Source organism: Parasteatoda tepidariorum, chromosome 2 (assembly GCF_982258835.1).
Source record: "Parasteatoda tepidariorum strain Cologne lab strain chromosome 2, Ptep-v5.0, whole genome shotgun sequence".
Taxonomy (NCBI): domain Eukaryota; kingdom Metazoa; phylum Arthropoda; class Arachnida; order Araneae; family Theridiidae; genus Parasteatoda; species Parasteatoda tepidariorum.
In genome coordinates, this window is record NC_141756.1 from 103,199,169 (window position 1) to 103,224,179 (window position 25,011).

A 25,011-nucleotide genomic window follows, 5' to 3' on the forward strand; every position below is an offset into this window, starting at 1 on the left:
GTTATCGTGTCGTGTAATGAAAAAGCGCCCTTAGTTGCCAACTTTTCCAATTTCTTCGGAAGATAATGTTTATCATTTACTTTTTCTTTTTTGTTTAAAGTAATACCAAAATTTATGCTTTATTACTATTGAACTTTTTACATAAATTTAATTTTAAAAAATTTAAGACTACCACAATATATTATATAAACATGTTAAGTGGAGTCATGTTTTTAAGTTGTGCTGAAACTTACGAGATTTCTGCTGGCGATAGTTCTGAGTAAAAATCACTTCAATTTTCAGATGAGTAATAAGATTTTTCTGAGTACTGTGCTGCCATCTAGTGGATATTCCGGAAATTTTTAAAAGGACCAGTATCAAAATAATACTAAGGAACAGTTTGATGTAAAAATATCGCTATTAAAAAAAGCGACGATTATTTCTAAAGCAACCCAAATCTTTAAATTGTTATTACATCACCGCAACAAAAAATGTTTCCTTAAAAACGTTCATGGGGATACTGTTGTGATTAAAAACAACGCGGAGGTCACAATCGTTTTTTGGGTGACAATCGTGAATCACAATTGAAGAAGTAGCTCAAAGCGACATTGTCTACTACTGTAAAACATAATTCGTTAAATATTGCTTTCAAAATCTATTTTTAGCAGAAAATATATAAGAATTTACAACTCCGGTTGACTGTTAAGAAAAATAAGAAAACCCGTCGAATTTTATTTAGATGTCCAGAGAAAATGTTGCAAGTGACAATTTGAGAATATATTTAAATTTATTCCCTTCCAAACTCTTCAGAAAATTGCCATTTTCCTTCTTTTGCACTTATCCCCCCCCCTCGCCTTTCAAAAAAACTCCGCACTTTCGATTAACTTGAAGAGCTTGTAGCATTTGTTTCTATTAGGTGTTAGAAGGATATTTATATAGAAAAGGTAAAAGACGGGAACGAAATTAAATTTAAGAGGAACTTCTTCAAACAAAGATTTATTTTTTTTAACACTTTCTTAAGTAATCGAGTTTAATCATCGCTAAGTTAGCCAGCGAGATTGCTAATTCTTCGAGATGTCTTTTTTAAAAATAGTAAAATAAAAAATAAAAAAAAGGAAAATTGAAACTTATTTCGGGATTTTAAGAGATTTAAAAGAAGTTAATAAAAAATATTTTCTTGCTGTACTAAAAATTAAATTTCGAATACTCGAATACGATTTCACCCACTGAATTACTCTTTAACAAACTTAATAATTTGCACATTCTTCGTAAGATGTGTGCTTGTGTTCTTTCTCCAATTCCTTTTTATCTTCGTAATTTATTATTTCATCAGTTTCCCTCAAAAAATAGTAGTTGTTAGCAAACTTTAAAAGCGTTCTTATTATTTATTCCTTTTCTTTTTCCAATTGCTCTACTTCTTTTTTTTTATTCTTTACCTTACTTTCTAGATTGTTTAGAAATTTAATGAAATCGTCTGAAGTTTGTTGAATGTACGTAATTGAATAGAATTTCGGAGCAGAAAAAACCTTTATCTGCAGTTCTTTCATTAATATATAACTAGGAAGAATTCTCTGAGAAGGTAAATATTTCTTCGAGAAGATATATTTTCTTTTAAAAAAAAATGTATTCCTTTTCTTCTTTTTTTTTGTTGTGTTTTAAAAATAAGCTAAAAAAAATCCAGTTTTATTATGAACGGTACTGAAACTTATTAATGTAGATACATTGTTTAACAGACTATTGTAAAGTAACGCTATCAAAATGTAAACTGAAAGCTAAAACGAGGAGTTTTCTAGTAATACTTTTCACAATTTGTGCACAGCTTATCCTAAGTACAAAACTTTTCAAAAACAATCTATTTTAGTCATATGGCATACTTCAATGTATGATAACCTAGTAACTCAAAATTAAAATGTAGTAGAAAATTTACTTTTACTCGTAATTTTCATGAATTTTTTTTTTTTTTTTTTTTTTTTTTGTCTGAAACTTTTAATTTTTAAATTACACTGAAAATGATCCTAAGCTAAACTATAGCTCAATTTTTGGGATAACGATTTATTTACCACTTTTTCAGAAAGTTAAATTATTTTCATACTTTAATATTTAAATTTTTCCTTTTCTTTCAGGGATGAAATTGGGGAAAAACGAATGAGTCTGGCTCATCCATTTCCGAACTTTTATCGCTTCGTCGTAAAATTTTGTTTGGAAATTTTACATTAACTTTATTTCTCTCCAATGTTTTTTTCTTTCTTTTGCATGATGAACTAGCTACTAACTAGTGAGTAAAAATATTAAACATGCCGTTTTCAAGAGTTCAACTTATGATAATCAAGTTTATCTACATTCAGTATCAGTCGGCCCTAAAACGCGTCTCTGGCGAACTCAAGAGTCGGGGGTGAAGGGGGCATGGTGACAAATGGGCTGAATTTTGAAATTACGACTTTTTTTTTAAAATACGTTCTCTGAGAAACTTTTGGACCGCATTCGCTCACATTTTTTACCTTGCTATGTGAAATTGCATTCTTTGAAATGATTTTTTTTTAAAATTATGCCTTCCAATTCAAAGTTTTTTGGACTGTTTACTAAATAAAGTAATAAATATTTATTAAAAGTTGTATTTTGAGGGGATTAATCTTTGCTAAAATGAATTTTATAAGTGTGGGCAAAAATTTTTCAGTTCATTTTAAAAGTTCTCGAGATAACGCGAAATACGCAAAAAATAAAATTAGCATCAAAGGGTCCAAACCTCGCACCGCTCTCTTGATAAAATCATTGGGTTCAAATTTCCCAAATTGCGACTACCCGCTATATTTGGGGGGGGGGGGTCAGAAATCTGAAACCGTCGGGGGGAAAAAAAAGAGAGTAATCTGAGAGAGTACGTTTTTCCGCCTGATTTCGTAACATACAATATCGTTTGCGCTAATTATTTAGCTTTTTCGATTTCACCCCCTTGAACCATTGAGTCCTAGAAAATGAAGATCTGATCTTTAGATCAAAAGTTATTAGATTCAAGTTATTTAAAATGGTCTTCTTTTTCCTTTTTTGCACGGGAGGGCGCAATATACATCATTCTCAATTTCGCCATGGTATTTTTAATTCTTAGAAAGTAAAACATCAAAATTTAGACTTGCTATAATTACTAATGCCCTGAATACTTTACAGGATCTCCCCACGAAAGTTTTTTTTATTATTATTGCCAATTTACAACTTATCAACTCCTCTGTGAGCTTGTTAACTGAGGAGTTAAAATATTAAAAATGCCGTTCTCTAAAGTTCAACTTATGAAACTCAAGTTTATCTACATTCAGTATTAATCGGTCTGAAAATGCTACCATTAGTCTTGGCGAACTAAAGAAGTAAAAATTTACTACAACCAAAAAATTTTCTTTACTTATTTTGCTTTTTAGAATCAAGTCTGAACTTGATTGTAACTCATTACCTAAGTTTTGAGCTTTGTTTTATAAATTTTAGCTGATAATCAAAGTTTTTAGGAAGTGCTTATTTCAGAGTATTACTGATCAGGACCGAGTTTGCACTGATGGATATGGATACCAAATAATTGGGACCACTTCCATGTGGCCGTTGGCCACTCAAGTAATTCTTAGTAATAGGTAATAGTCCATATCCAAGAGGTCTTGGGTACGATCCTCGCCGGCCAAAGACTCCCCGTGTAGTAAATGGTGACTGGTGCACGTTAAATCTGTCGAGTCTCAAAGTCCTCCATGTTCCCACAACAAATCAATACCTCTGGGGGTACTGATCCAGGAGTTTCCTTGTCTTCTGGATTGGCTCAAAATTACAAGGCTACGGAGTCGAACGTAGGTAGTCGTAAACCCATGAAATTGGGTCGGCTGTTCAACGACGGTTATAAAATAAAATAGGTAATAGTAATAGGTTCTTAGTAATAGTAATAGGTAGTAATAGTTTAAGTAGTAATAGGTTGGTTACGTAAATGAAGCCGACGGCTGTGATGTGAGAAACGCACGAAAACGTATATGTGATTACAGTACTGAAGGCAGGGTGCGTAGCCAAAATTTTCAACAAAAAATAAGCACCTTTTAAGCACTTTTCAAACACTCAAAAAATATTGTCAAGCACTTTGAAAAATATCATAATTAGACAGGGTTGGCAATTGATGGTTTTATCCGGTTTTATTTACAGTGACGAAAACGATGGCGCTTCACAAACGATGCAATTAACAAGAGAAATGAAATTTTCTATCACTAATAGAGAAAAAAAAATGACAATGTTTAGTTGGTCCCAGTAATCAGCAAATATTCGAGAGATTTTTCGATTCTGTTACAGAGGGCTGAAATTGAGAATCTCTTGCAAAATGCAGCAGGGTAGCACATGAGAGTCAAAAATCATTACCACTGAATCCAGCTCAGTTCATTTACGTCGCACTAGAGCTGCACAATGGGCTATTGGCAATGAGCTCAGTATACGCAAGTGCGGACCCACAAGTATTTCATCAAACATGTAAAACAAATGGTGATTTCATACACTACAGACCGGCGGTATGCCGAAATAGATTGGGATTGAATTAATTGTGAAAACGTTGTGTAGGACAATGTCCTTTTGCATAATTTATGGCAAAAATCAACATGGTAAAGAAAAATATCACATTTCGGGAAAGGGAAAATTAAGCACTTTTTAAAAACATCCGTGGAAAAAAGCACTTTTAAGGGCTTTTATAAAACGAAAATAAGCACCTTTAACAGGGTTCCAAAAAACCCACCTACCTAGTAAAACCCGGGCAGGTTCTACTGGGTAAAACCCACCCTGAAAAACCCAGTAAAACCTACCCTAAAATGGGTTTTACTGGGTTTTTCTAAGATTGATTTCTTCTTTATCCTCTGTTATAAAAGAGCTATTCTATTGAAATATATATGTAGTCTAGCCTAAAAAAATTAACTTATGGTGAAAAAACTAACTATGTTGGAGACTGGAGAATCACCTTGATGGCTAGATTTGACTGTATGGCTATTGATTAGTCAAAGCCTTTGATTCGGTTTCTATGAAAATAAAAGATTTTCCTCAAGTATTTTTTACGACTAAAATACAAATAAAAAGTAATCCTGCGTTAAAATAAGTTTCATAAAATACAAATAAAAAGTGATCCTGTGTTAAAATAAGTTTCCTAAAATACAAATAAAAAGTAATCCTGTGTTAAAATAAGTTTCCTAAAATACAAATAAAAAGTAATCCTGTGTTAAAATAAGTTTCCTAAAATACAAATAAAAAGTAATCCTGTGTTAAAATAAGTTTCCTAAAATACAAATAAAAAGTAATCCTGTATTAAAATAAGTTTCCTAAAATACAAATAAAAAGTAATCCTGTGTTAAAATATGTTTCAAATGTGTGATGTGAGTACATATAACATTTTGTATCGTGATGTCAGCAGAAACTTTTTTCAGACTTTTGCAACAATTTATTTGTATTAATTACCTATATATTAAGTCATTTTATAAAATCAAACTTAATTATTAATATTAAAATAGGCTTTTTTAAAATAAGGTACTTATCCCTGCCCTCTCTTTCGAAAAAAACTCCATTAAAACATGAAAAACCCAGAAACACCAAAAAGAACCCAGAAAGCTCAATAAAACACAGAAAAACCCACCAGAGTCGGGTTTTTCTAGAAATACCCGGGTTTTTTGCAACCCTGACCGTTAAGCACTTTTTAAAAACCCTACGCACCCTGGAAGGGGTTATACATTTACAATCCCGGCTGAGCATGTGAGGTTAAAAAGTGCATGCCTAATCGGAATTTTGACATGTCTTGGATTGTTCTGCAGTATCATTTTCGACCCCTGGTTTAATCATCCAAAAGTGTCCCGTGTTGAAAACGGTTGAGAAGCTTTAACTTTAGTAATTGTTACTGAAAATGTAAAACTGACAAAAGAGGGGCCAGTGGCCTGTAAAGAAAACACAAATGACCTCAAAATAGTCTTTACTTTGGGGCTCTATCAAGTCACTCTCCCACCCAAAGAAGAAAAAAAAGGTTCCACAATTTATTGATTTTTAAACCTCCCTTTTGTGTGTACAGCTGGTCTTCTGGGGCCTACAATTTCTTTTGTTTCAACATTATCTTAACTGTTAAAAGCTTAGTTACTTTTGTTCCTTTTCTTCGTGCAGACGATTATTTTTTTCTCTCTTTTAAATGAAGGGAAGAAGTAAAAAAAACTTTTTTCTGAATCTGTAGGAGGTATTTGTTTTCTCTGCCGAGTGTCGAGAGATTTACATGGCCGGTGATTTTTTGAAAGAAGAATTTAGTTCAACTTTGAGTAAACAATAAAGTAAAAGATGCTGGTGTAATTGATGGATTTGCGTTGCCATTTTAGATGGGGGGAAAAATAAATGACGGCTACAGTTATAAGGATGGAAAATAAACCGAACGACTGGGTATTTGTTTTTTAATGTCATTTTACGAGTGCTAAAAAAATTCTACTCATTATAAAAGAAGACATGATATAACTTTTTCGTGCTTCATTTTCAAAACTGATAAAAGAGTTTTTATAAAAAATAAAAAAAATATTCTGTGAAGAAAGTGGACGGTTAAATCAACAAAATTCAAAACAGTTGTATATGTTCAGCAAATTTTATTAATGAAAATCGTTTTCTGAACTGTATCTATAACAATAATAATAAAATGAAGAGTTTTTCTGTGTGTGTGTGTCTCTCTCTCTTATAACTCCAAAACCCGTTCTTCCTCCATCCTGAAATTTGCAACAGTGTGTGCAAAGAGACAATTTAGCCTCCGATCCAAACATTTGTTCCAAATTTTCAATTTGTTCGTTAGGTAGAGCCATATGAAAAATTTAGTTTATTCATTGATTTAGAACTTTTGCTATTGATAAAAATGACACTTGCAGACGATTTTCTTTCCTTCAAATACTTTAAAGATTATATCAGTGATGTTTGCTAGCTTATAGCTCTCATTGAAATACGGAGTTGCTTTTTTTTTGCACGTTCTTTAATATTTAATTATTATTTATTCGCTATGTCGGATAAACTCAATAATTAGCATTGGCAGATTACGTCACCAAATAAGCATTTCTATAGATATTTGTGTGTTTTTGTGTAAAAAGTGTTTGTTTTTTTAATAGTTATGCTTTTAAAGAGTGAATCTATAAATTATGAATTTATGGCAGTAAATGGGAATTAGCAACTTGAGAAGAAGTGAATTATGCCTAACCACGTAATTTAAAATCACATATAATAGGATACCTGCAAGTGATGTAGTGTGGGTATCTCACTCCTGATTGGTTGTTGAAACATTGCATTTGTTTTCGTTTGTTACATTCTATTTCGAGTAAGCCAAGCCGCAGCATCAATTCTCTTAAGTGACACATACTATATTCTTTCACGAAGATTCCTTTACAAAGATTTCAATTCTTTCACTTTATATTTCTAATTTAACACAAAGACCGGAAGAAGCCCTGTAGGACATAAACAAACTAATTATGCATGGAAGTTGCCAGGTACACAAAACAAAAACATAACACGGTTACAATAAAATACATAAACAAATATTAAATCTAAGTTAAGTAAAAGATGTAAACTAGAAAGAATTATATTTCAACATATTCAATGTGCGATACGGCACAGTATTTAATTAACTTCACTTTAATTAACATTCTAACTTATCTGGAGAAGTTTAGCTCAACTTTAACACGCCATTTTCCTTACAAAATGCGCGTAAGTTCCATCAAAAAAATCCTCCACCAAGGCAAATTTTTCCCAATACTTGATCCAGGAGTTTTCTTGTCTTCTGGATTGGGTTCAAAATTCAACAAAGGAGTTGAACATTAGTAATCGTAAACTCAAAGTTGGGACGGCTGTTCAACTTCGGTTAGAAAATAAAATGATCAGGTGGCACTGGCGTCGTAGGTGTGGGTATATGTGATCCTCTTCTTTAAGTGCAAGCACCCATTTGAATACCAGTTAGCCGAATGGCTTCTGATTCAACAAATGCCACGATTTACCTACTATGACGTCACTTGCATGTATCCAATTGAAATAAAAAATTATAAGTTGTGTACTAAAAAGCAAAATTATCAGAGAAGCGTAAAAAATCACTCTTATGAACGAAACTGATGCTTGCTTTGTAATTAGCTACTATATTTTAATTTTTTTAAAAAATAGCCATGTTCTAGATCAGGGGTTTCCAACTTACATGAAGCGGGGGCCACAATTAAAAACACAAATCAAATGGCGGGCCGCAACTTTATCAAAATTTTATGTAGGACTCTTTTATGTTTGAAGGAACATTCAATATTACTGTCAGACTTTTACCAAGTTGTACAAATTAAAATAAGAAGTAGATTTTTAAAAATATTTAATTGTTATTAATAATATTTTTATAAATATTAAATACATATTAAAAATTCGGGCTTTAATAACTTTAATGTGCACTTATGTATTAAACAATTAATGTGCAACAGATATCTAATTGTTAAGATATAAAACTTTAAATAAGGTTGATATTAAAACTTACATAGTAGCACACAAAATGTTCAGTGACAAAATTGAGGTTTGTCTGCTGCAACCACCACAGAATAGATATTTACATATTAAATTTAAAATTTACAAATGTGTGTGTAAATATTTTCATCCAAAATGAGTGGTTTCAAAAAGTTAAATCGGAGAATTTCTTAGAGAAAAATTTTGATACACACTTGCTAAATTATATTCACAAAATACAAAAAAAAGAAATAAAAAAGAGCAACATACACGATTATTTTTGTATTTGAATAAATATTTTCTTGGATGCAAAACCTGAGAAATAATTTTTTTTCACCGCTGATAAATTAAATTTCACAGAAACGAAGAAATTAGGTTTTAATTAACGAGAAAAGTATTTTAAACCCATATAGATTTTTTACGAAAATTGCCCGCACAAAAATGACAACTAATATATTTTAGTTCGCGGGCCACAAAAAAAGGCTTCGCGGGCCGGATGCGACCCCCGGACCGCCAGTTGGAAACCCCTGTTCTAGATAGCAAAAATAATGCAGAAAAGGTTCTTACTCTCTTAGGGGAACTATGAAAAACCGTCATTTTATCATTGACTCCAATGAGGCTTAATTAATTTTGTTAAAAATTTAAATAAAAAATAAGCTGTGTGCTAAGAAGAAAACCTAATGGAGAAATAGTACCTATTCCTTTAAGAGTAGCGTATAAACCAAACTATTATAGATGCCAATGAAACTTAATTTTGATAATAAGAACTAATTTTATTATTTTATTATATTTTATTACCGTCGTCGAACAGTAGGCAAAATTTTCAGTTTACGACTGAATTTTTTTCTGTTTTCTGAACCGAGTCCAGAAGACAAGGAAACTCCTGGATCAAGTATTGGAAGAAATTTGCCTTTGATGGGGGACGTTTTGATGGAACTAACCCGCATTTTCGTTAAATGGAGAGGAAAACTACGAAAACCTCCCACGGTTAGACTGACGTCAAGGGGACTCTAAACCCATGATCCGTCAACCACTGAGGATATTTCACGTCAACACTGTGGTCGGTGCAAGCTGGAGGAGGAATTCGTATCGACCAGCCATCGCCGGGATCGAACCCCGGTTCACCTCATTAGAAGGCGAACGCTCTATCCCCTGAGCCATCGCCGCTCTCTGAAATTTTCTGGGGATATTCGAGATTATGTCAGTTGTATACTGAGTTAATGTTTTAGCGTTAACGGGAATACTTTTCAAGTTATGAAAGATCTTCGCTCTAAAATGCTGAAACTTTTTTTAAAAAATTAAAAGTTCTAAGTTCATAATTTTTTAAGACAATTCTGCCGAAGATTCTGCATTAACAGTTATCACAGTGTAAACATGTAAATATACTGTGAAAAAATAACTGAAGCAATATCTTGTGTAGATGACGAGAAAAGGTTAATCGGAAAAGGTCAGTTTTCGCATTATTGGTATAAGCCCTACCGATTCCCCTTAAGATCGGAAGAAGAAAATAAGGTGAAATGATGCCTCTTTCACTTTTCTCTATGTATACGAAGCATAAATAAAACCGCCTTCCATTTTGCTTTTCTTGTATAATTTCACTCATTTAAGCAGTAGGGAAAAAAAAAACATTTTCCCTCAAAATATACTTTTTTTTTTTTCGCTATAGAGCAGGGGTTTCCAACTCCGGCCCGCGAAGTCTTTTTTTGTGGCCCGCGAACTAAAATATATTAGTTGTCATTTTTTTACGGACAATTTTTGTAAAAAATCTATATGGGTTTAAAATACTTTTCTTTCGTTCAAAAAAACCTAATTTCTTCGTTTTTGTGAAATTTAACATACCAATGGTGCAAAGAAATTTATTTTTCAGGTTTTGCATCCAAGAAAATATTTATTCAAATACAAAAATAATCGTGTATGTTGTTCTTTCTTATTTCATTTTTTTTCTTGTATTTTGTTAATATAACTTAGCATGTGCGTATCAGAAATTTTCTCGAAGAAATTCTCATATTTAACTTTTTGAAACCACTCATTTTGGACTAAAATATTTTCACACACATTTGTAAATTTTAAATTTAAATATCTATTCTCCGGTGGTTGCAGCAGACAAACCTCAATTTTCTCATTAAATATTTTGTGTGCTACTATGTAAGTTTTAATACCTTAACAATTAGATATCTGTTGCACATTAATTGTTTAATACATGGTGCACATTAGGTTATTGTAGCCCGAATTTTTATTATTTATTTAATATTTTTTTAAAATATTATTAATAACAAATAAATATTTTTAAAAATCCACTTCTTATTTTAATTTGTAATTCAATACTTTTGTTTCGTACAACTTAAAAAAACTCTGACAGTAATATTTAATGTTCCTTCAAACATAAAAAGATTCCTACAAAAAATTTTGATAAAGTTGCGGCCCGCCACATGATTTGTGCTTTTAATTGTGGCCCCCGGCCTCATGCAAGTTGGAAACCCCTAATATAGAGGAAGGCAAATGATTAACTTATTTTAAACATACACTTCTCTACCATAGAACAGAAAGACGGTTCGAAACGAACTAAGTTTTCAAGTTTCCCTAAGTTTAAATTCCATTTGTAGAAAATAAATATTTCTATATTTACAAACATCGTGTGCACTTTCTTATTGATATTAAATGATAATTTTTTTTTTGTAAATAAATAATTTATCAATTTATATTTATTCATAAAATTAATTAATAGAATATTATGTAAATAAAAATTAATTTCTGGCAATTTTTTAAATTAAAATATTATAAACTTAAGAATTGTTTAAATTTACTTAATGCGCAACACATTAAAAGTGATACATAACTCAGTTGTGTTATTTAAAATGTGTCAATTGAAATTATTAAAAACATGAGTGATTTTGTTTCCATTATTCGCCCGAAATGAATATTCTGCGTTGAGCAGTATAGGCTAAATACCAAATATTTGTATGTTGCATCTCTAATTCAGTAGTAGCAATTGTTCAGCAGAAACTTGTATCTATTTACAATGTAAAAACTTCTTGAGAAGGTTTTTAGCAATTTTTGCAATAACAGGACCCTATATGCACAAATTCACAAAAGCAGGACCCTGATTGAAAGAATGTGATTTAACGCTTATTTCATATTCACAAATTATGAGTAGTTTTTTCACAATTTTACCAAAACAGGACCTTTCACAAAATGTCTGGACAGATCCCTGATAGTGAACTTCTCGTTTTATCAAGCTTTTATTAAGATATTGTTATTATATGTTCATATGTAATTAATGTTAATAACATGCTTCGAAATTTCCTTCCGGAATGCAAAATGTTACTGTTTCAATCGAAAGTAATTCAGAGTAATTCAATTACATTACACATACATCAAAAATTTCAAAACCAGCTTAAAAATATTTGTTACTCCATTTGATGTTACTACAAACAAATAAACTATAAAAATAACAACATTCCAGGAAAACTTCGGTGTAATTTAAGTTAGTTGCGAATTGGTTCAATAACTGTGACCTTGAACATTCCCTATTGCAAAACAATGATTGTGTGGAGCGTTATGTTAGTCAAAATTTGTCACTTAGGATTTAAATTATGTTGATTTAAGTAAATAGAAATCCAACGTGATTACAAACTTACGCTGAATTCGATTCCGGAATTTCTTTCAGTAATAGTTACTGCGTAGTCAAATAAATTTCATTTTAACTGGAACAAATTGTTTTCGAAGAGATTGCTTTAAATTCTTTGTTTGCAAAACACGATTTTCGTGCTAATTAAATTGAGCAATGTGGAATGACGCGCTGATGAAATTTGCGAATTAAAATATCTTACAACATCTGCAAACTAGCAATGCTGAGAAATGTTTTAATGAAGGCGTGCATTTGATTGATTTAATTAAGTGAATATTTTCTTTCTCTAAGCTACTGTATTAAATGTTAGAAATCACAGTTTTTTTAACCGAAATAAAAAATTTATGTTACTTAATATACTAATTTTACAGACAAAATGATCCCGCAATGGACTGATCGTTATGACACGGTTCCCAGCAGATCACCGAAGTCAAGCATCACTGGCTGCGGTCAGAGTGCGGGTGGGTGACCACTTGGATCAGTCTGCGTAGGGACCGAGGGTGTGCGGTTTAGGTCCCCGTTAAACTGTTCTACCTCAAAGTGCTCGACTTCGCGTGCAGGTCATCGGGCTTCCGAAGCGGAGGTGCCACCCCCCTTGTAGAGGATCAAAACTGTGATGACATGCCTTCAGACCATCCTCAGGCATGTTTCCCAGGAAGTCACCAATAGCCCGTTGCGCGGCTCTAGTGTGACGTAAATGAATTACTACTGCTACTATTACTGCTACAGACAAAATGGCAGAAATGGTTCCAAACGCGAGCACGTGACTTGCACACGTGCATAAAAATCATTATAGGCTTAGAAAAGATCAAGCCGGACAGGTGGCCGAGCGGTTAGCGCGCTTGACTGCGAAGCCAATGGTTGCGGGTTCGTATCCCGCTCTAGGCATGGATGTTTCTCTCTATGTGTTGTCCTCTGTTGTGTGTGATGTGGTCCACCCTATAAACGTTTATCTGTAGCAGTGTGGTGTGGGTAATGTTGCTCGCCTTCGTGACTTAGGTTCACAGTTGTTACACCGGGTAACGTAAAAGAAGCAACACTTCCGGCATCTTCCAGGTGAAGGAAGTGAACAGTTCAGTACCTGCCATTAGAAAAAAAGACCAACAGCAACACAGGGTGATGTGTTGCTGTTACTCTGTAACTCTGTAAGGTTTTCGAGGTTTACCTTTTCATGTAACGCACATGTGGGTTAGTTCCACCGAAAAATTTTCCGCGAAAATTATTTTGTCCCAATGCTCGATCCAGAAGTTCCTTTGTATTCTACGTTGGGATACAAAATTACGAGTCTGTGAAATAGGATATTGATGACCAAAACCTAAAAATGGTTCTGCTGCTCATTGCCGATTATAACAGGGTGCGTAGCCAAATCTTTCAACAAAAAATAAGCACTTTTTAAGCTCTCAACAATTTTTTAAGCCCGACATACATAAACAAATTGTAAAAAATTATTTTCAAAGAGTTTTCATGATCGTGATAAAATAGCCAGTTTTAGACAAATAAGTCTTTTCTTGATTGTATTAGCCATTATAAAAGGTTTCTCGGTTCGATACCTGAGGGTGGAAAATGAAGCCCGAAATTGAGAATATCTTGCAAAATGTTGCAGAGTTGCATATGAAAGTGTAAGAATATCACCGAACCCAACTTAGTATATGCACATGTGGACCCGCAAGTATTTCAACAAACATGCAATAGATTGTGGTTGAATGACTTGAATAATATGTGGCGAAAATGGACGTGGTAAAGAAAAAAATCTCACTTTCAAAAAGGGAAAATTAAGCACTTTTTAAAAACACCCAATTAAAAAAAGCACCTTTAAGGGCTATTAAAAAAATAAAAATAAAAAGCACATTTAAGCACTTTTTTAAAACGCTACGCACCATGTATAAAATAAAATATAACAACACAGGTCAACGAAGCAAGTTTAGGACAACAAATAATATACCGGTTGTCCAGCTTCAATTTCAGAAAGGCATTAAAAGACAACAGGAGAATCAATCTCCAAGAATGAAAACTTTTGTTTTCGAGGTTTTTTAACGTCTCAACATGCTTGGCGACCCCATCTTCTGCGTCAGTTTTTATCCTCTAAATATCTTTCATCACTCCTCTAAATTTGTGATTGTAAAGACCAACCCCAGAATAATGAACAAATAGAGTGTTCCGTCCAAACCACTCTTAATGTGTAGTTTTAGAATTTTAGCTAAAAATGAAATTTGTAACATCGTCCAACTAATAGTTAAGCTTATTACCGCAGCGGGGAGCTGTACACATCTGGAAAGTGTTGCCATTGTGTCGCGCAAAAAAATGCTCTAGCATAACTCGGTGTTCTACAGTATACTTTACTTTACTCAAGAGTTCGCGAACAACTCGAAACTTAATTTCTTTTTTCACTGACATCTACTTTATAACCATGTTTAATGAATAAAAATGTAAATGTAATTGATCTGTAAACATTAAGATGCATTACCGTAAACAGTTTTTCTGTAAACTAGCCCCCATCTTCATTTTTCTTTTAAACCGGAAACACAAATACGTGACAAGTTTTTTTAAGGGAACTTCTTAAAAACATGTAAGCGTAGAAGCGAATTCGTATGCCTAATGTTCCAAACTGATGTAATGAAGGAAAAAAAAATGGCTAATTAATCATCGAGCACAACCACAAACTGACGTTTCGAAGTATACTTTATTTCTTCCACCACTTCACCCACTTAAAAAGGAGAAAAAGAGTAAATAAAAAAATAAATAAATTAAAAAAAAAGTTTAACCAGATCTCCCACATTTTCATCTTGTTTTTTAGCGCCAGAAAATTATCTCGCTTTTTTTTTCTTCCGGTTTTTTAAAACACTGTAAGTTGAGAGAATTTTCTTCTCCAAGTGAAATAAAAAAAAAGAAGAAAAAAACTCAATATTCTGCTATCTAAAAATAATCCTCTTTTTTGATATTTTACTTTTTTTTCCATTTCTTCCGCGATTTCGAGCGAATAACGCGATTCCCATAGCGGGTAGTACGAGAAAACTAAACTAAAAAAAAAGAAGAAAAAAAAACGGATAATTTGTTCCGATATGGAAAACATTTCTTTTCTTTCTTCGCTATCGTCTGCTTTTTCTTGAACGATTTTTATCGAATTCGTTTTTATTTCTTAATTAATGTTGGCAAATTAGATGGAATATACCAAAGTGCATCTGAAGTCGACAGTATTGATTCTTCCAGTTACCTTTTTATTTATTTTTTTCCCGTTTTATGTAGATTTTAACATTAATCAGAACTTCAACTATCAACAGCCGCAGCATTGTCTTCTACGTTTAGACGTAATTATTGTATTTGTTCTATGCGGATAAACAGTTAGCATATGTTACCATTCAAGTGTAGAAATCAGTTATTCTGCAGATCATCCAGGGAATGTGCAGATTCACTTTTATCCGTTAAAGTGCCAAAAAAGTGCTTCTTTTCTCAAATTGAGTAATCTGCGAACTATCTACAATAGATAATCTACTAGACGCTAACTATTAGATGCTCGTTAAAGGAAGATTAATGTCCTTGTTGGAACAATAGAAACGTTTCTGTGCGGCTTAAATTACCACAATGTTATTTATTTATGTCATATTGATGTTTAAATAAAATCAAGTTACTACAATCAAACAATCAACATTTTAGTAGATAGAATCATTCATTAACCACTTTAAAAATATAATACAGCTAAATCAAACGGTTTAAAATATTGTTACAATCAAGGAAATTAACATGTCATTTATTTATTTTTCAGCATCTAAAGAATCAAGTCGAATACAATCGTTATGCCTAATGTAATCGATCAACCTGTAATCAACAAATTAATTGATAGAATGAGAGAATCAAGCTTTTTGATCTTTGACGCACATTAACTAGGTAAATTCTGCTCTTTTACGCACCAGGCGTAACACATACACTTTTAATAATAGTTATTGTAGTTGTAGAAGTATGTAGTTGTAGCAGTAAGTAGCATAGTTAAGTAGTTGTAGTAGTATGTAAGTTGTAAGTATTGCGTTAGAACCGTGTTTCTTCACTGAACTAACGATTAAAAGTAGTTGCCAGGAATCGCTACAAACTACTGTTTTTTTTTGGTACCATTCCCACTACACTTCTTTTTTAATAAAGTAGCAGAGTACACTACAAATTACGAAAAAAAGTAGCGACTACAGTAGTGCTACTACTTCCGATCACTGGTTATGAGTTATGATAGTTATCCGATGCAGACGAACTCTATGTACTTTTTTTTTGATAGTTGTCCGATGCAGACGAACTCTATGTACTTTTTTTTTTATAGTTGTCCGATGCAGACGAACTCTATGTACTTTTTTTTTGATAGTTGTCCGATGCAGACGAACTCTATGTACTTTTTTTTTGATAGTTGTCCGATGCAGACGAACTCTATGTACTTTTTTTTTGATAGTTGTCCGATGCAGACGAACTCTATGTACTTTTTTTTTGATAGTTGTCCGATGCAGACGAACTCTATGTACTTTTTTTTTATAGTTGTCCGATGCAGACGAACTCTATGTACTTTTTTTTTAAGATGTCATATAATACTTAGTTATGGTAGTTGCGTGGAGCAGACAATATTTCCGATAAAATGAAAAGAAACAATGTTTAAATAATTTTGCACAACTTGTAAATCATTACAACTTAACTTGTGAATCATTAACTTAAAAAAATATTATACCAACATTCAGGGTTGGATGAGGCTGCGGCCTTAAGAAATCCCCAAAACTTATAAGGGTAAAATAGTTTTTTTTGGAAATATTCTAAAAATTTATTAAGAATTTTCAATGCATAAGCCCAAGTCAAAAGTTTTGATGGTTTTCCATTGATGGATCATTATAATCTTGAAGGTAACTATCAATAATTCCATAATGAACCATTATATTTTTAATGGTAACCAAGATAAGTAACCATCACTCCAATGTAGGAATTCGGACTGATGTATGATGGTCCAACGTAAGAATAGCTGCTTGTTTTGATGGTTTGTTCATGTTGAACCATCAGAAATTTCCATCATAGTTTCTTAGAAATCAAATGTTGGAACAATCATCAACAACCACATCCCAATGTAGGAATTCAGACTGATTTATGATAGTTCAACATAAGAATAGCAACTTGTTTTGATGGTTTGTTCATGTTGAACCATCACGAATTTCCATCATAATATCTTAGAAATCAAATGTTGGAACAATCATGAACAACCATCATCCCAATGTAGGAATTCGAACTGATTTATGATGGTCCAACGTAAACAAACCAAATTGTTTTGAGGGTATATTCCTGAGAACCAACAAGAATTCCCATTAAACCATCATGGAACTGTATAGTTGGAACCATCATGGACCATCATGGATCATCATGGATTGTTGGTCCATGAGAATCAAACTTATCTTGATGGTTAACCATCGTCGTATTAAAGTAGCATTTTCCATCGTGGAATGATGGAAGTTTGTTGGCATATCAAAAACCATGAACGCATAATAGAAAATGCTGGATGATGGTGAGCATCAAGGGATGGTGGACCATCATGAATCACACTGAAACCAACATAAACAACCAAAATGTTTTGATGGGACCATCCAGAATTTTCACTTTGGATGTTTTACAATATTCCTAAACAGTCGTTAAAAATTTATTGGGTATTTTTATTGCAAAGTTTGCAAAGAGGAAAAAATTTAGCGCCCCGTTAACTTCTAAAAATACTAGAAAAACCTTTCTCAACCACAACCAATTCCCTAATGTTTTTAAACCATCTTTTTTTTTTGCTTCAATACTTCTAATTATTTTTTGTAAAAATCTTCAAGACATTTAAAATTTTATGAACTTCGTGAGATTTGGCATTTAATTTGCATATTTTTGCTGACAAAAGGGGGGGTGGGAATCCATAATTTTTCAAAAATATTCTCGCATAATATTCGGAAGGCTTTTTAAGAGCTGATTGGTGGAAAGTTCTAAACTATTTTTTTGAGAATTTAAGTAGAGTATTTTTTATACGCTGAAAACTGACACTATTTTTTTCTCTCCAATGTTCACCTGGAGAATGAACTTTTGTCATACAGTCATCAGAAGGGCAGATTTGCTGGCAAATCTTTCAGCGGCACCCTATTAGGTGGGCCAACGCTACTCCCATAGTAAGGACAGATAGAACAGAGAATAAAAGAACATCCATGCCTTGCCCGGGTCTTCAACCCAACCGCACGTTGGGCATTGTATTAAGTTACTTCAAAATTAAAGGTGTTTTTTAAAGGTTTTTCACTGTTTGTCACACTTGAAACCTTCTTCCACTTTAATAATACACAAATACTATCACATATGATACCTTCATTATTCACATATGATACCTTCACCATTCATTCACATATGATACCTTCTATTAGCATCTCAAAAATTTTAATGACGTGGAGATATAAATCAACGTTGTGTACCTAAGTTAGGTGAAAACAAGGTCTTTCAGCGAGAAATTCTTTATTTCATATTTAAAACCTTATATAAACCTTAAAACCTTATATTTAAAAGTTATAACTTAGATACTTAGAACCTTTTTCCACTATGTTCTTTACAGAGTTTCAAAAATAGTGTGTATTTTTATTATTTTTGCATACATATTTTCACTATACCAAACACTTTATCATATATATATATATATATATATATATATATATATATATATATATATATATATATATATATATATATATATATATATATATATATATATATATATATATATATATATATGTAATAACAGGGCTACAACCCTGTTATCAGTGTTGTATTTAGCTTGAAATAATGCAGTCGTAAGCCATCAGGCGTTCTAAACAGGTTTATTTAAAGGTAGGCTGGTATTGATAACAGTTCACGTCCCCACTCCTGCAAAGGAGGGAGAGTGGACAAGACTCTGGACAATTCCGGAACAGCTTATCAGGATCACATCATGATGAAAAGTACACGCAAAACTAGCGTTCTTACGTTTTATACCAACACAGATTTGAGGTAAAAAGGCACACTTCGTACATTCCTTGTAACCTTACGCATTAAGGAAAATCATTTACTGCTTCCTTATATGGAAGTGAAAAAGGGAACGATTCTAAAAATAACTCTTCCTTTGAAATATAAATCTATTTATATTTCAATGGTATGTTTTCAGCCTTGAATTCCCAAAATAGAATCTCTCTACGCTTATTCTTTAACAAAGACATTTTATGAAAACGAAAAAGTTTTAATTCTTTTATTAATACAAAAGTATTTAATTTTTGTATTACATATATATATATATATATATATATATAAGTTCATAACGAAGAACAAAACAAAGAAAAATAATAGACATATGAAAAAGGGGGGGAAATAATAAGTAAAAAATAACAAACAGTTTATTAAAAATAATAATAAATAAAAAAAAATAAAAATTAAAAAAAAAAAATTAAAAAAAAAAAAAATCATGAAATGTTAATTAAAAAACCGGAAAAAAAGGATATAATCTTTTCTTCAGCCCACACGATTATATCCGCAAAACAGAGTGCTTTCTGATATTGTATCAATAAAGCCAAAGCTAAATAAATTAATACAATAGTGTGAGGAGCACTCAAAAAATTTTTTTAAAAAATAACAACAAATGAAATAGATCACAAAAAGTACAAATAAGTATATATATATATATATATATATATATATATATATATATATATATATATATATATATATATATATATATATATATATATATATATATATATATATATATATATATATACGTATATAACTAACAACTTTCGTACAGAGAAGTTATTATTTATATTATTTCGAGTAAAAAAAAATTATATAATCGTTTGCAAGTGCCTTTATTAAATTAAAGTGTTATACATTTATGTAGATTTTATCCAATTTTACCGTTCAACAGAATTCAATTCACTTCATTTTATTAATTGCTGAATGAATTGGCAATTATCTTTCGTTAGTACAAACAACTCGAATGCAACATTTAACAAAGGAACGATATTAATGTTTTTACGGCACGAAATATACTTTCCTGGCAATGATATTCAATTTGGCAGAGTAGTGAAACGAAATTTTGTTTCCAATTCACATTAGTGCACGCAATTTCATTCGAATAAAGGTGCAATTCGGTGATAAACTTTTGTTAAAATATTCGGGAAAATTGCCAGCCCCGCAATTTCACTTCATAATGAAAAGCTATTGATCTCTTATTGATTTCGTTTCCCGAAATTATTTCTGTCTCATTGGGTTCGAAAACGTAAACCTAATTTTCGAGATTAATGCGGTCGTCGCGAATGCAATCGTTTAATGATGAAGAATGGCTTAATATCACGAAATAATTTGATCAAAACACATCTGTCACATTCGATATTATTTGAAAAATTTCATTAAAGAAGAATGGTGACACTTACTTTTCTCTATATTTCCATTTTGAGAAACGTTTATTAGCAACCGTTTGCAAACGTTAATTAACAAACGTAAATGCAAACGATTAATGGGCATCATAAGGGAATCAATAAGAAATGCGCAAAATATTAAAAAAAAGAGAGCAATTAATAACTTTCGATCTAATATACGGATTTTCAAGTACTAGGTTTCAATCTAAATACAGTCAGACCTCTATTTAACGAAGTCGCTAAATCCCAGCAATAAGTTCGTTATATGGAAAATTCGTTGTATAGAAAATCACCTTTTGAAATATTTAAACAATACCAAAACAGGTTTTAAATTCTTAAAACCTAGACATAATTAAATTAGCAATTGATACACCTTTATCTTGTAAACTAGTATCTACTATTTATTTTATAAATCTTAACCATAAAAGAAATCTGCATGGAAAGCAAGAATAGAGCAAAACATGACCCAGTGTTACACTATCATGCTGCATACATTCTCAACTTAAAAAAAGATAAATTTATGTATAAAATTATAGCGGCATTCATTATAAAACTAATTTTAAACACACGTTACAACATGCGTTCTTAAGTTTAATTGCTACTGATAAAAGCCGTTAATTTTGTCAAGAGTTTTTCATTTGAAATGTAAACAAAAAGGGAAAGGATTCTCTAAATGTTAAGTGGCTTCGAAAATCAATTCAAGGTCATTTCGCCCATAAAATGCGTCAAAAAGTTTTAGAAGTTCTGAAATATTTTGGGAAATAGGGAAAGTGGATCTCAAGGAAAAGTTCGTTAAAAAGAAAATTCACTTCGCTATTTTGGGAGTTATTTCACGAAAGAAATTTCCAAAATGTTCTTCGTTCCTCGAAAAACATAGCAAAATAGAGATATACGCAAAATGGAAGTTCGCTAAATAAAAGTCCGATTGTAGTTAGAAATCCTGACTTTTAATATGCTAATTAGTTAGTGCAGACGATGCTTTAAATTATGAAATCTGGCACGAAACGTACTTAGTTCGGCGAACTTTGATTCTTGACCCACAAAGCATGAGAGGGGGGGGGGACCACAATCTTGAAATTTTTGTCTTAATAGTTTAAGTGCGGTAGTAGTCAAAAGTGTGGACACTTTAATGTTCATTTCATTCTTTTTAGTATTTCGCCACCTCAAAGAAGTAGGGTAAACTAACCAGTGAAGGAACACTTAAGCTTCGCTTGCCTTTTAAAAAATCATATTAATTTCAAAATTCGTAATTTTAGTCAAATGACAGTGTCAACATATTTGTTACTAATTGCAAATTATGCAAAAAAAATTGTAGAGAACTTACATAATATTGTTTTAAAGTTTTGGAGGTTCAAATAACAAGTAGTAAGAAGATCAAGTGAAGGAACAGCTCTTACCAGTGAATGAACACCCTGTAAAGGAACACTTAATTTTGGTTACTTTTTAATGCTCTTTATGAATTTATAAGCCATACAAATATTTAAAAACAAGCCTATTCTTGAAATTATAACAACTAAATACTTGGGAAATGTTAACTTTTTTTTGTAATCATGAATTGAAAATTAAAGTGTCAACATATTAACACATACTGTGCATTCACTGGGAAATCTATGCCCAGTAAAGGAACATGCCTGTTCCCTCACTTGTTAGAAGTTGTTTTTCGTATTTTTAACATACTTTTGATGCGGAACATCACTAAAGGTACAACAAAATTCAAGTTTATCTTTTATTTTCATTAACTTAGAAAAAAACCCAGTAAAGGAACAGTTATTCCTTCACTGGTTTTTCATCATTTGGTGATCCAGTGAATAAACACTCTCTTATCTGAGTACTTTATTATGCTATGATGCTTAAAAAAATAAAACGTAACTTCAATAACTATATTTCAAATTCTCTTTTTCACAGTGAAAAAAATAAAACTATTACATGCAATTAATTCCACTTCAAACATATAAATACAAACACTCACCTTATAATTTTTCAAAGAAACAAGGTGTTGCAGAGATAATAACAAATTCAAAAATTTTTCCAGAGAAGTCTATTTGACCAGGTAATCCAAAACATTGCTAGATGACTTCCCATTGTTTGGCAGTAAGCTATTGTTACCAATCAATCTAAAGAAAAACTTTCAAATTCTTATTTTTAATCAATATATATGAAATGTTCCTTCACTGGTTGGTTTACCCTAGTATTTTTAAATTTTATAATTCGAACGATTCCTTTCAGTTTTGGTTCAGTTCAGTTTCCTTTAAAATTACGCACAATGGGACCGGGGTTAAAATTTATATATGTTACAGCTTAAAATTCTTTCAAGCATTATAAATTAAATAATTAAAAAGCACTTAATATTTATGAAAAAAAAACTTTTTTTCACTTGGAATTATAACTATGTGCAAAATTTTTTTCAATCTCTTCAATAATTCCGGAGAGGGCAATCGCCATCTCCGTGTTTCGAAATACCCAAAAAGTGAAATTATTAGTAACGGGCCCAAATTTTAGACAGCTTTACTACCTCCTATTTTGAGGGTCGAAAATCCGAATCCCGAAGAATAAAATATTTGTTTATTAAGAGAAAGTACGTGCTTGTGTCTGATTTCATAACTTAAAATATCGTTTGCACTAATTAATTAGCATATTTTAAGTTAAACCCTCGAACCACTAAGATTTGACTCTTAGCACGTGAAAATTTCGATCATCAGAACATAAGTTTGGTTTATTTTGCCCATTGTTCAGTACCGTAGTAAAACAAGTTGTCAATTGTTCCTTTTACACTATTGCACACACACCATCCGCATAAACATTTACACATCGACAATAATTTGCAACTCGATACCAAGAATATATGCTGACCAAGTGTAGTCAAAATGAATTGAAATTTTTTTAAAAAAAGCACTGATTGGTATGTTTGTCTGCGTGATATGAAAGTTTATTGTTTTAGGAATAACGGAAGTTATCAAAATGTAGAATTCTTTAACTAGAAATTTAACGCCAACTTCAAAAAATATTTCGTTTTCAAGGTGTTTTCATTAGCATTAAGCAGTTCCATTTGCGACAGAAGTGACGCAATTTTTCGATATTTTTATTTACGCTTTACGAATAAATGTCACGAGACAGGTCATTCGTCTGACAGACGATACAAAAACACCGCTTCCCCTTTTCTCCATTACCCTTTTAAACCAGACAAGAGTAGTTTTTTTTTTTTTTTTTTTACTTGTTTAGTTTTTTTTCACTTCCAGACTTTTATTATTGTTTGGTAATTTTTTTTTCTTCTTGACTTAAAAGTCGTTTGCAGGTTGTTAACACCGTTTTGAGATTCTGATAACAGCATCACGTGATTCGGTCAAGCGATTCTCGTTCTTTTTATTATTATTTTTTTTCACTCAATTTCTTATACATTAAGATGAAGGGTTTTGTGAAGTTACAACTGCGAAGGTAATGATCTTAAAGAATATAGAACACTTCAAACAATGTTAAATATTATTAAAGTGTTGCAACTTGACATGAATATTATAAGCAGAAATTTTTCAATGGTTAAATCTTAACAACAGGAATTAAATTGGAGCCTCGAATTTTGGAAGCTTTATTCAGCTTTAAAAACTGTCTTCGGAGCGGGGGGAGTCGGATATTGAGACGCAGAAAATTTAACTGGAGTCGGGAGTCGAAAAAATTTGCTCAATTCTGACTTCGGTTTCTTAAAAGTTGTTCTATCCTTAGGTTAAATAAAGAACAGATGATTTATTATTTTGGTTATAATTATTTTGACAAATATTGAAAAAAAAAATCACTCAAATGAATATTATGACAATTTGTTTTAAATTATAACTTATCACAAACAGAATTTATCATATCTGAGCGTTTTTGAGCCATGTTTGACTTAAAACTTTTCTAATAAAAAGGGGAAAAAATAATGAGATTATTGGAAAATCATTATTGAATTCAAAACTTTCTAGAATATTCACTAAACAACCTTGTAATAAAATATTTATCCTCTTACGAGTGTGCGAAGTGTAGGGAAAAGATGATATCTAGCTCTTTTCTTGGGATAGTTTTGCACGATTTCCGTATTTTGTACAAATATATTCTTATGAAATTATTTTCCTTCATTTTGAAAATTTTAAACAAGTTGGAGTCGAACCAGAGTCGGAGTTCAACTAAAGACTCCACATTTCTGACAGTTTTATTATTACAACTCAATAGCAATATTTTGATAATAATCGTGATTTTTAAAGGGACCAGAATAATCCAAAAATTAAAAGTTATTCTTTGGCAGTGAATTGCAGTTTGCTAGGAATTGTTGCGTGTCTATGAAGTTATGGGTATAGGCTGTTAGTTTGAGCCATTATTGCTCAAATACGAGTTTTTTTTTTTTTTTTTTTGCCAATAAATACGAAAATTTCTCTGTTAAAACGTTTTTAAAACACATATTTCGAACCAAATTTACCATTTTGATACGAAATATGTTGAATTTAGCGTTCAAATTTCGTACAGTTTCGTATTTCTTAGTTTATTTGCCATGCAAATTTTAAAATCCAA

At 31.6% G+C, this 25,011-nt stretch overlaps 1 protein-coding gene across 1 annotated transcript in view; it reads right to left on the bottom strand.

Annotated features, from left to right (window-relative positions):
- The window catches only part of Snoo (Sno oncogene), a 441,297-nt gene that overhangs the window by 235,158 nt on the left and 181,128 nt on the right, over positions 1-25,011 (bottom strand). The window contains exon 3 of the mRNA XM_087157925.1: positions 7,207-7,418. The gene's annotated coding sequence lies outside the window, so the exon portion shown is untranslated. The remainder of the gene's footprint in view (positions 1-7,206; positions 7,419-25,011) is intronic.